General features: G+C 49.8%; 1 protein-coding gene across 3 annotated transcripts in view; it reads right to left on the reverse strand.

The window, feature by feature from the left end:
* Nucleotides 1-12,242, reverse strand: part of LOC125954583 (uncharacterized) — a 77,071-nt gene that overhangs the window by 50,555 nt on the left and 14,274 nt on the right. For all 3 annotated transcript variants that reach the window (XM_049685011.1, XM_049685014.1, XM_049685013.1), the window contains exon 3: nt 2,031-2,137. The gene's annotated coding sequence lies outside the window, so the exon portion shown is untranslated. The remainder of the gene's footprint in view (nt 1-2,030; nt 2,138-12,242) is intronic.

Genomic DNA, 12,242 nt, shown 5'->3' on the forward strand with positions numbered 1-12,242 from the left:
CCCGCCCTCTAGACCACCGCTAGGGGAACCGATCGACAGTTGCTTGCGTGTTGGTCCGATGAATGTTGTTGAATGAAACAAAATCGAAAGTTATGGCTCATCGGGAAGATGCAATCGTCTCGCGGTCGCGGTCTCGATCTCTCGCCCGGCTGCTTGATTGGAAGTCGTTCACCGCACCGCCAAGGGCCCCGGCACCCAGGGGTGCGAGAGTGTTGCCTTTACACTCTGGCAGCACCACCATTCCCTAATGAAAGATATTGATTACCGGTGGCGTGCGGTTTTTTGGGGGCCCTGCGCGAAGCGTCACAACAGCGTCCACCACCGGATGCCGATACGTGGTTAGCGATCGTTTGCGGCGCAAAAGGTTACCGACGCGGCGCACGGTATGATCGATATGATCGATATTTCATCAATCGAGAGAGATGATGGTGGTAAAGGCGGAAACGGGGGGGGGGGGGGAGGGGGGAGTTTGAGGTGGAAAAAAAGAGATTTTGGCCCATCAATCAAACCCGTTAGCTCATCCGCACGCCGCACGGAGAGTGTGCCCGTTAAAGAGGCGCCAAAGTGCGCGACGCCGTGCGATCGCCATCGCGAACATCGGAACTCCCGGAGCGCACTCCGAAACGCACATCCACTTCCCATCATCAACCACCCCGTGACGGGAGGATGCTCCGACTGTATTGTATAATAGCGATCGGGATCTGATCTCGATCGTCATCAGCGTCAGCGTCAACACTAACGCGATCATCTCATCAAACCAGCTTGATTCTGATTAATGTTTTTTGGGCAGTTTTGGGCAAGGGTTTGCATGCGCTTGTGTGTGTGTTTGATGATCGTTCCGATCGATCGGTTGCATAAGTCAAACAGCAAACAGTAACAAAAAAAAAAAACGAGCAAAATGATCGCGCGCGATCGCAATCGTCGTCGTCGATTGATGCGTGATGTGAGTGTCGAATGTCGATTGTCGAATGCCAAAGTTGTGCTGCGCTGCGATCACGATACCACGATCCTTTGGTGTGGAAGCAACCGATCAGTTACTTGAAGCCACAACGGACCGCCTCTTCAGACTCTGGTATCGATGGTAATAGCCAGAATCTTGCATCGTGCAACTTGCATTGACCCACGAACCACAAACGAATTGGTTTCGGAGGTAGGTCTCATCGGAACAGATTGGAACAGGCCTAACGATCGCACTTCCGCCAAACCGGAAAAAGGGGGCCGTCACGTAGTGGATGTTGATGCGATGAGGGGGTTAGATACCCTCCATCGCCGCTTCGCCGCCCCAGTCCGGACGATCGGATATACGACGGATCACTCAATCTTTCCACCTCTTTTTCCGTCAATTAGGCTAAATTTGTGTTATTTGTATTCGCTTGTGTGTGTGTTTGTTGGGTTTCCTAGCGCAAGCGTCTGCATCCTCTCCTGCTGGTGCTGTTGGGTCGACCGGACCTAACGTGTACCGAGAGCGGTCCGGGACGATTAATTGATTGCATGACAAATTGCTTCCCGGAGTAAAAAAAAAAAACTCGAAAAGATCGCCGCCATGCCGCCAAGCCGATCGGGGACCGGGGTTCGCCGGGGCTACGCGCTCGGTTTCTGGGCCCCTTCATCTCGAGATTAGCTAAGATTGAGATATTGGTTACATCCGCCGATGGGCGCCGGAGTCCTCCAACGGTTTTGATGTTTGCGGTTTTCGGTGTTTGACCATTTTGCGTGGCGTGCCGTGGCGACCGCTGTTCGCCGACGGATCGGCATTGGCTTTTGGGTTGGGGTTTTTAAGACACTGAGAAGTGTAGAATTACAACCTCACGACGACGACTCGCCTCGAACCCGTCTGTGTCCATCTGTGGACCACATTTGCAATCCGATACCCCCCGGTGCCGTAACTACAAGACTGACTGGTGTGCCATTTGTACGGTACGATCGCGATAACGCGATCTTCTCGATCACTCCCGGGGCTGCCGGGTGCCATAAATTTTAATTTACTTTTATAGGCAAAATGGTCAATGGCCCGTTGTGGAGGGTTTTACCTGTAGGGCGCTTCGTTGCGTCCGGACCGTTGTCCGAGTGTGTCGCTCCTTCGTCAGGTCGCTCCTTCGGTCGCTGCTGGTACCATTTGTGCCAATAGTTTTCCCTCCTGTGAAAAGGGGAAGAGAAAATGGATGGAAAACGATTTAGGTGAGAACAACTGTGACAGCAACGAACTGTATGGCTAATTAAAGAGTCAGAATTGGGGATCACAAATGGCACGAAACGAAAGGTGAAACGAAGAGCCGTGGCCACAGTGCTGTACACTCGCGCAACAAAGCAGAGTATACGCGGGGGGCTGGGAAAAGGCTTATTGTGACATGGAGGAAACTGGCTGGCTTCGAGCCTGCCGAGTGAAGAATCCGGTAAAACCCAAAAGCCAACCATTCCACCCGGGGAAAAGGGCGGTACAGACGGTGAGATGAAAACAAAAAAAAATGGCAGAGAAAAAGGAGAAGAGAAGAAGAAAAACAATAGGAAACAATTGCCGTTTTTCCGAACGGCCACACAAAGGCCCACGGGCAAGGGATGAACACCAGGTGGGAGGAGCAGGGCCTGAGGCGCGCGCGCGGTGATGTAAACAGGCCCCAAAATCACATTTTCTGATTACTTCATTTACTCCACTGCACCATCCGTGAGCTGCGGCTGCTGCTGCTGCTGCTGCTGGTGCTGGTCGTGAGATGATGATGGCGGTGGTGGTGGTTTACGGTCAGTAAATTACCGGAGGCTGGAGGCAATCTGGAGGCGTAAAGGTGGCAGCGAAAGGTCCGAACTGCGCCATCAGCAGCAACAGCATCGGTGGTAGCAGACGGTTTCTTGGTTTCGGTTCAAGCCCGGCCCCTCTTATCCCAAAAAACCTTCACTTTCCTCCATTTCTTTGCACCAATTTGATCGAGCTTGTGTGTGTTCACACGGGTGAGTTCGTGCGATAGAGAAAGAGAGAGACGCAATAGAAATAGAAAAGCGAGACAAAGAGTTCTCCCAACTTGGGGCTTGTGGGTTGTGGGATAAATTATAGTGATAAACATGGTCAGCGGGGACTCCACGCCACGACGCTGGTCTGCATTTGGTGAGATCCCGAGAGCTGAAGCGTGCGATGTTGGCCGAGAAGATAGGACCGAAGCACGCGCCCACCCACGCCGATAAACCCCAAAATAAGTGTCGGTCTTTCAACAACCACTCGATGTGGACAACAACAACAGCCGCACATTAAGGGCATTAGGCATGATCGCTGCGATAACAGCGATAGAGCCATGTCGATAAATGCGGGGGGACTAGGGACACAAATAACAGAGGCCACACGCGCTTAGATCGGGTCCAGGAAGCTTAGATCGGAGCTCAAAACAGGACGAACGGGTAACGATCGTTATCGATTGATCGCACTGTGTAGACACCTTAAGCGGGAAGGTTGAGTTGTTGTTGTTGGGTGGGTGGGTGGGTGGGCTCAATCTCCATCCAATCTGGCCGCTGGTCTGATAAGTAGTATGATCAGCTGTAAATGCGGAGCGCGTTCGGGGTTTTCCATTTCGTCCATTTAGATTTGGCAAACAGTGGCCAAGTGGAAGAGAGGGAGTGCAAGTGCTTTCACCACGTCATCGTCATCCGAGTTTCCTTCCCCCCGTTTTTTGGGGAAGGGCCGCTGTCACCATCGTCAGGGGTGGGCAGCGGGTTTGGTTCTAAATTATTGCTTTGCGGGTGCTTGTTCCGGGGAGTCTTTCGAGGTCCAGTTGGAGTGTTATTTACTTCGGAGATTGGCCTTTGTGCTAACAACTGCCTTGTGGTTTTTGTTTGAGAGACGACAACATGACGTCATGATTTGAGCGAATTTGTCATTTTGATTAGAGGGTCGTATCTTTTAATGGCAACATTATATTGTGGTCTTTCTAGGCGAAAGTGCTTCTGTAGTGTGTATGTCACATACTACTGTGTCCAAAAAATTAGGTGACATTAGATTTATTTGGAAAATTTCTTATGCATACATTTAAAGTTCTTCCAAATCAATTTTTTTGTCATCGAAGCAATCCCCCCCAGACACAATGCACTTATGCCGACGAATTTTCCAGTTTTCGAAACACGTCAAAAGGAACGAAACACGTCGTTGTCTTTAGGAATAGTTTTCAGCACCTTCCTAAAACCAATATTTTTAATGCAAATTGTTTGTTTAAAAACAGTCGACATGGCAAAATGAAATTCACTTTTAGTAGTTCACAAAAATATTACGTATCTCAAACACTAGTGAATATTTTGACGTAAGCCTTTTCATGGTTATCAATAACAGAGCTTATGGTGCCTACAAAAAATACAAAAACAAAGATATCCCTTTACGCGGACAATTGGGATACCGTGTCACCATACTTTTTGGACACAATAGTGTACCTCTGAGACTGGTACATTTTCTTGAAGCGACTGAAATGTTTTAAACTACCGTTTGACATGATGCTCTTTTGATGGATAATTAAGGTTGCAGAAGAGTCCAGGAGAGTCCTTTTGTCACGAAGTTGCCAACACTATGGCTGGTAATGGTACGAGCCTAACAAACGAAGACCAAACCCGTAAAACCTTTTCCGATATTTCTGACAGACAGCGAGACTCAGTTGACATTGATTTGGATACTATTGGAGAAGACGAGAGGACGTAGAACGCTCGTCAATTGTGGCGCCAGGTAAATAATCGTTTAAGAAGGTGATCGTCTCAATCCAATCGCTATTGCTTTATAAATCATTTGATGCTTCTTAATATTATATCCTCTAATGGATCCAAAGCATTTTTTTATATTAGATCAGCGATAAGCAAATATCAATACTTCTAATTTAAAGTACAGCGTAGCATTTCCAAATGCATTTCATGACAATTTCACTCTTTAGTCTACTGATTTTAACTAACCAACTTGTTTAACTCTTTGTAACGGTAGCTTCTTTGTATCAATCGTGACCGGCGGCATCGCGTTCCAAAAACCAAACTCCCTGAGTCACTAACAAACATCCGCGCTATTGCAAGGGGGAGATTGTCGTAAAATGATGAAAAACCTTACATACACACACACAGGATGTGCTATGCTAACCCAGCTAAGGGTAGTCCACGTTCGCCAAGTCATATGCCATCAGCCCCGTGAACCGTGGCCGATCCAGTCCACTCCAGTCCAGTCTAGTCCAGTGTTTGGTGAAATGAATTCAGCAATCGCCAAAACAAGCGTACAACCTAAAACGACCGACCGATACGTACGCGTTCGCATGCGCGTTTGCGACAAGCGGGAAAAGCGCTCTGTTGGTTAACGGTCAACGGACCAGAATTCGCCACGCACCACGCCACCTTCCTCCTCTCTTTCTCGAGAGCAGGAAGCTTTCGGCCAACCAAGGAAGAGGGGGGCCGAGAAAATTAGATTTCGTTGAAAGAAGGGCTACTCCTAGACCCTAGCCGTGGACTGAACGAACGTCTGTCTCCGGTGGACACATCGTGGCGCTCCGTTGAAAATGCGTTTTCTGTGGAGTACAAGAGGGGTCCAACGGGGTGGGTGGGTTGGTGAAAATGGTTTCTCCTCTCCGCAATCTCCCCCCTGACACCTGCCCCTTCCTCCTCTCGTGAGCACGATAAAACCGAGTTGTCACGACTTGTTGCTGCGCCAAAAACCTGAGGGGCTTTTTCTCCAGGAAGTAGTGTTGGCCCCGGTCGGTTGGTGTGTCGCCAAACACACACTGGCCCCAAATGGCCTCCCCTGAATGTGTGTGTGTGTGTGTATGGTATGTTTGGTTCGCATCCGTTCCGCAGTCGTTCTCGTGACATGCTCGAGGTGGAACCTCCCCGAGCGACCAAACCGACCAGCCGGCCAGGAGGAGGTGTTCCCGTGTTGGCCTGGCGTACCAAATCGTGAATCGCGAACGCGATCGCAGGTCGCATAATGGCCGGTTCGGGGTTTGTAATGGGTGGTCGTTCGATACCCTCGCCAGAATTCGAACATACGAGGATGACTTCTTTCAACTGCCAAACGGGAAGCTGAAGCCCTTTCGTTTCGTTTCGATTTGCGATCGAAAAAAGTTTAGAATTCGTTAGCGGAACCGGACAATCGATCGACGACGCGTTCGATGGATTATTATTGGATCGTCGATAAAGTCTTTTCGTATTTTAGCAATAGGTGTCTTTGAAGCCGTCTACCTCCACCGTTGTTTATTACATTATCTCATACAGTACTGGGGCGTTTTTGGGTGATATGTATGAAAATAATGAAGAAATTCGCTACTTTTTGAAATTCTTTTATAAACAAGGGAAGAATGCCACGCAAGCATCCAATCAATTTTTTAAATGTTTACGAGGACGATGCTCTACCAGTTCGTATAGCACAGCAATGGCTCACTCGCCTCCGTTCTGAAAATTTCGATGAGAAAGTTGCACTCCACTCTGGTCGACCTATCGTTGCAAAAGTTGATCAAAATTTTAGAAAAGATTGACCAAGACCATCACATAACGAGCTATGACATAGCCAAGGAACTAAACATTCATCATCAACCGGCTTTGGACCATTTAAAAATGGTTGGCTACAAAAAGAAGATCGATGTGTGGATACCGCATGAATTGTCTGCGAAAATTTTATTGGTTCGAAGTAACATCTACGATTGTTTACTGAAACGGAATGAAATCGAACCATTCATGAAACAAATGGTAACAGGAGTCGAAAAGTAGATCAAATACGACAATAATGTACAAAAAAGATGATGGTGCAAAAGCCAGGATTGATGCCGAAAAAGGTTATGCTGTGTGTTTTTGGTGGGATTGGATAGGAATCATCCATTATGAGTTGCTCTGGCCTGCCCAAACGGTTGCATCTACTCTTTACTGTCAACAACTGATGAGATTGAAACAAGCAATCGAGGGAAAACGACTAGAACTGATCAACAGAGAGATCACTGTCTTATATCAGGACAACGCTAAACCGCACACATCTTTGATGACTCGCCAAGAACTTGGAGAACTTGGTAAGGAAGTTTTTGATAGCTCACGGAATTTCTATACGGAAAGAAATAATGTCTTAAGCCGAATAATGTCAAAATATAGTTAACCAACATAGAAAATATTTGGATTTGATAAAAAATGCGAAAAGATTTTTTCGACCACCCAATTTTATTATGGTGAAACATGATTTATTTATGCGCATGAACTCCGGCTCCTTATCTCAATGCTGCTCCTCACGTGTGACGAGACCGCACCAGGAATTGCGAGAAACAAACAGCCGCGAAAGTGGAACCAAAGCGATCCCATTTTCGGGATCGCGATCCGCGGGACATGACTTCGGTCGGTGATTGTCGTGCGCCAACATTGTACCAACGGGTGTGCTTAATGCTCCCTAAGCGCCACCGTCTCCGTGTGGTTTGTGTGTGTGTGTTCGGATGGACGTTGGAATTTAAATAAACACAGGACAGAACAGGACGGTAAAGCGCCATGATCGCGGGTCGGGGTCGCAGGGCAACGGCACGACGACATTCCATCCACGATCAACCCCCCGATCCAAAGAAAGTCCCCCCAAAGCAATGGTCGTGGTTCGTTTGGAGGTTTCCTTCTCGTCGCTCGCCGACACGTGGCGATCGGTCGGTTGGTCGCTCCGCTGCGCAAGGGCAAAGAGAGGGCACTTATTAGACGCCACAGACTCCCGGTCCTGTTTGTGTTTGTGTGCTCGTTACGCGGCCGCTCGATCGATCGATCGATGGATCCACCTTCACCTTTGGAAAGTGGTGGTCATCACGCGGTGGTCGCTTGCTCCTGGAGCTTCTGGAGAAGCCACCTTCTGGCTTGGTGCGTGATGCGCCTTAATAAGGCCCTCGGACGCCCAGTACCATTACACGGGAATAGGGGATTGTGACGGTGGCCGCCGATGGTTTGCAATTTACGCCAACTCCAACCTGATCTGCGCCCCGCGTGGCAAGTGAAACCACCGTCATCTTGTGGCCCGCCGAAAGGGCAATGTTGAGGGTAGGCAGCTATCACTCATGAAGATGATGATGATGGAGGACGGGACGCGTCCTGGCTTCTTCTTTGGGGCGCTGTTTACGCGCCCGAGATGCTTTCTCGCGAACGAGTTACCTCGCGGTAATGCTCAAAGGGCAAATATCGTGCCAGCATGTGTGCGCGTGTGTGTGTGCGTGAATGTCGCAAAAATCATTTACTGAAAGGCGAAGGCGCACCACATTGTCCCCATTTGGCAGGACGATAATGATTGTTATTAGTGTGTGCGCGAGCAAAAGGTTTGGCCTCGGCCATTTTTTTGGGACAGAGAGAGAGAGAGGAGGGAACACGTGAGCCGGTGGAGAGTGATCGCTGCTGGAGCGCTGGACGAAAGGGAATCGCTTATGGTGGAATTCGTTATTTCTGGAAATCGCACCAAATAGTCGGTCTGAAGAAGCCCCGTAATGATCTGAAGAGAGAGGAATACGAGCGAGTAGGAGGAGGCAGACCAAGCGATGGAGACACTCTTTTGCAACATTACCTAACGTTCCCACATCTCAAGATGTGGTCGACGGTGGAGTAAAAACGGCCGCACCAGCGACAAAAAATCGAAAAATATCAAAATGGATATCATCTTACGATGATCTATGTTGTTGTTGTTGTTGCACCAGCGCAACTGAAAAAAAAAGTGCGCCAGTGAGCCGGTGTGAAAGCAGACCGGTGCCAGATTAAAGAAGAGTGTCCCCCAGACTCCTTGGCGGATTGCTTTAAGTGCTGGCTCGATCGATGCAGACGAAATATGACACCGCTCCAAGGGCTACGATCGATCGTTCCCCCCCTTAGGGTCGAGGGAACCTAAACGGTACGAGAGAAAACATAGAAAGTGATCGCGACTGATCGCAACATTGTGCCGTGTCGGGATCCGATACGAGGTGACGGAACAGACGACGAACCCCGCAAGCGAGGTCAATTCACTTTTCTCGCTTCTTCTTCATCGGTAGAATGGAGTGCCAGCAGAGTGTCATCGATCGTTTTGCTCGACCCCAAAACGATGTGCCAAAGCCGGTCGACCGCCGGTTAATATTCAATTGCCCACCACCGGAGGGAGAATCTTCCCTCGGAAGGGATTTGCTTTGTGAGGTTTTCTGTGGGAAAATATCCCCAAACGGGTGGCCCAAAAGGGTGACCGAAACGAAACGTCGACACCAACGACGACGACGACGACGACTACGATTATGTTTGACATTCATCATCCAAAGGCCAAAGGAAGCCGCCGCCAGAGAGGGCGCGATCGTCGCGGGTTCGTCGTCTCCACTCCGAAACAAGAGACTTGCGGCCGTTACGGCGTGCGAATGTATGAAGTGTCCGATCGTGATCGTGAATCATCATCATCAGCGTCCCCGTCCCGAAAAAAGAGATTGAAAAAAAAACCCCCATCCTGGTGCCAATGTCATTTTTTGGCCTTTTTTCGGGCCGGGGAAAAAAAACTGTCGAAAATAAATCGTCTGTCGCCCGTGCGAGGTCGCATGGCCATTAATACCCGTTCATCCTGCTCGCCGAGCCAGAGGATGGCTTGGAATTCGTTTCGCCGGCCAGAAGAAGAAGGTCACTGGAGCGACGTCCGCCGTCGAGGCTCGTGCTATCGGCTCGGTGCGTGCGTCTGTCGCTGTTGTCGTGACCGGAAGCGGTGTTCCGGATTTCAATTAAAAGAGGAAAATCGCGGGGGAATTAAAGCACCATACACGATCCACGATGCACCGCGTCAAGAAGCGTCAGGTTGAATGGTTGAAGAAGGCGTAATTCCCTTTTAAGCGTGTTAAAGCTTAGAGCTTTTCGGGGAGGCCACCGACAGGTCGGTCGTTTGTGTGTTGAGGATTGAGATTCATTCCCTGAGGTTCGATTTGTTCGAACGGCCGTAAAGCTGATTTGCAAATCCATTTATAGCTTCTCGCACATCGCCTCTGTGTGGGTTGAGGGCCAGTGGCCGTGTCCTTTTTTTGTTGGTGACAGAATGTGTGAATGTGTGAATCGTAAAACGATCGTGCGCGGGATTAGTATCCGAACGATCGAGTGGCCGGTAAGGAAAGTTATGATGACGACTACGACTACGACGACGATGATGATGATTATGATGACAGCCGAATCTGACCGATTGAAGGGGATGAAGCACCCTCCCCTATACTACTCCGTGGTACGATCACATGGCGATCGCGATCTTTCGCGGTACTTTCGCCAAACAAAAAAAAACCGCAGAAATGAAATGGTCGCCGACCGATCGGCCGCAGCCAGCAGCGTTGATGACTAAATTAGCCTCAGCTCAGGCAATCGGTCCTTCCCCCCTCACCCGTCGGAGTGAATGGAAATGATGAAGTCGCCCTTGCTCCTTCCTTCCCTTTCTCTCTCTCTGTTGCCCTTTCTTCCTTCAGTAAAAGAGGAAAAAAATAATAATTTCCACCCCAAAAAAGCGCGCCCCGGGATCGATCGCAGTCGCAGTAGGAGGAACCGGACAATTTGGTGGCCCGGACCCCCCCGCGGTGACCGTTCGGTGACCAAACACAACCTACCCCCTTTCGAAAATGGCGTAATCCTGTGTGCCGGAATTCCGGTGCGCCTGTGCGTCGATCGGCCATTCGATCAACCTTCATCCCCAACCCAGAGTCTTGTATTGTTGTGTCCGTTGTTGTTGTCCGTTGCAATTTTGAGGAGGGTCCATTATTGGACAATTAGTGTTGTGATTGACGACCCCCCTCTCGCTGGTTAGTGGAAGGTTGATCTACATCGAGGGTACGCACCGCAAATGGGGATTAATCGAGGCGCGCGCGCTCCTTTTTGTGGTTTTTTTTTTTGGGGATCCTCGTTGATGCTGATGCTGAGGGTCTGATTTCATGAAATTTAGATCTACGTTTTTGTCCGGGAGCGGGACGCGCCCTCATTAACGACACGGATCAGACCGTCAGGTGCGATCCGGGGGGGAGAAAAAAATGGTGAAAATGGAAATCAAAAGAGGGATTTTCTCCCAAATCTGTTTTTTTTTTCATTTGCTTCTCCCATCGCGCGTACGCGTTGATTAGAGATAGCGGATAGGTCACGCGTAAAAGGGAGGGGAAAAAAAAAGTTAGCCAGCTTGGGATCACATTAATGTGCATTTCATTAGCAAAACCGCTTGGTTTTTTATTTTTTTGGACAAGAGAAGCGCCATCCAACACGAGTTAAACTGAGGAAAGCTCTATAGCGATGATCTTGCGATGATCGTCTCTCTCTTTCACCATCTTTTAAGCCAATCAATGGCCGGGCTCATAGAGGTGCAGCCAGCTGACACACCTTCGCCACCACGAATCCAACCGAACATTCTCAGACCTTTATGCTTCCTGGCAAGCAAGCAACCGCCAAAGGAGGAAACGAACGATCAGCAAACGGAAAATGGTTTTGCGGCGTCGGTGGCGGCGGCCGTGGCGTGGTCGGTGCCCGGGTTCGCACGCACGCCGCTTGGTCTCGGTCTCGGTCTCGCGCACACACTCACGGAGCCGCTTTCGTAATGATGATTATGAGGAAGATTATGATCGATTTACGGCTTTCTTCCCGCCGTGTCGTCCGACGCATCTTCCGCACCGCGCGCGCCCCGACAGAGAGAGAGAGAGAGAGAGAGAGAGAGAGAGAGAGAGAGAGAGAAGTGAACGCTGAAGATGATGATGACGGCGACGACGACCATGATGAGGGATATGGTGGGTTGGATAAGTGCACTTTGGCGCTCCGTTCCAACCGGCAAAAGACACCGGAGACACCCGGAGAATGGCCACGACAATGGGACAGTAGTCTAGACTCTGCGGTCCAGTCCAGTGAAATGCGATGCCCATGGACCCGGACTCGGAAGGTCGGTTTGTTTTTTTGGGGTCCAATTGCACCACGTTACAGTTGCACCACGTCCACGTGTCGCATTCGAATGTCTCGCGGCATCCATTTCGGACTGGAATCCGATTTTTATAGCATTTAAGAGACGTTGTGCATTCGTTGGAGTTAGTGGGTGGGTGGGACGGTGAGCTACCAGAGTGTGTGTGTGTGTGTGTGTGTGTGCGTTGTGTAACACGTCGCCGAGGGGCGAAAGGAAGTGCTGCCACGCGCTCACCCTCATGGATGACGCAAAGCGCAGGAGGGCGCTTAGTGTGTGACGATCATCTCTTGTTTCTCACTCTCTCGGGTGTGCTCTCTTTCTTGCTCTCTCTCTCTCTCTTCCTCCCGCCTAGACACCCCGATGCGAAACCGATTAAAACGTCTTCAATCTCGTG

This window comes from Anopheles darlingi, chromosome 3 (assembly GCF_943734745.1).
Source record: "Anopheles darlingi chromosome 3, idAnoDarlMG_H_01, whole genome shotgun sequence".
NCBI classification, from domain to species: domain Eukaryota; kingdom Metazoa; phylum Arthropoda; class Insecta; order Diptera; family Culicidae; genus Anopheles; species Anopheles darlingi.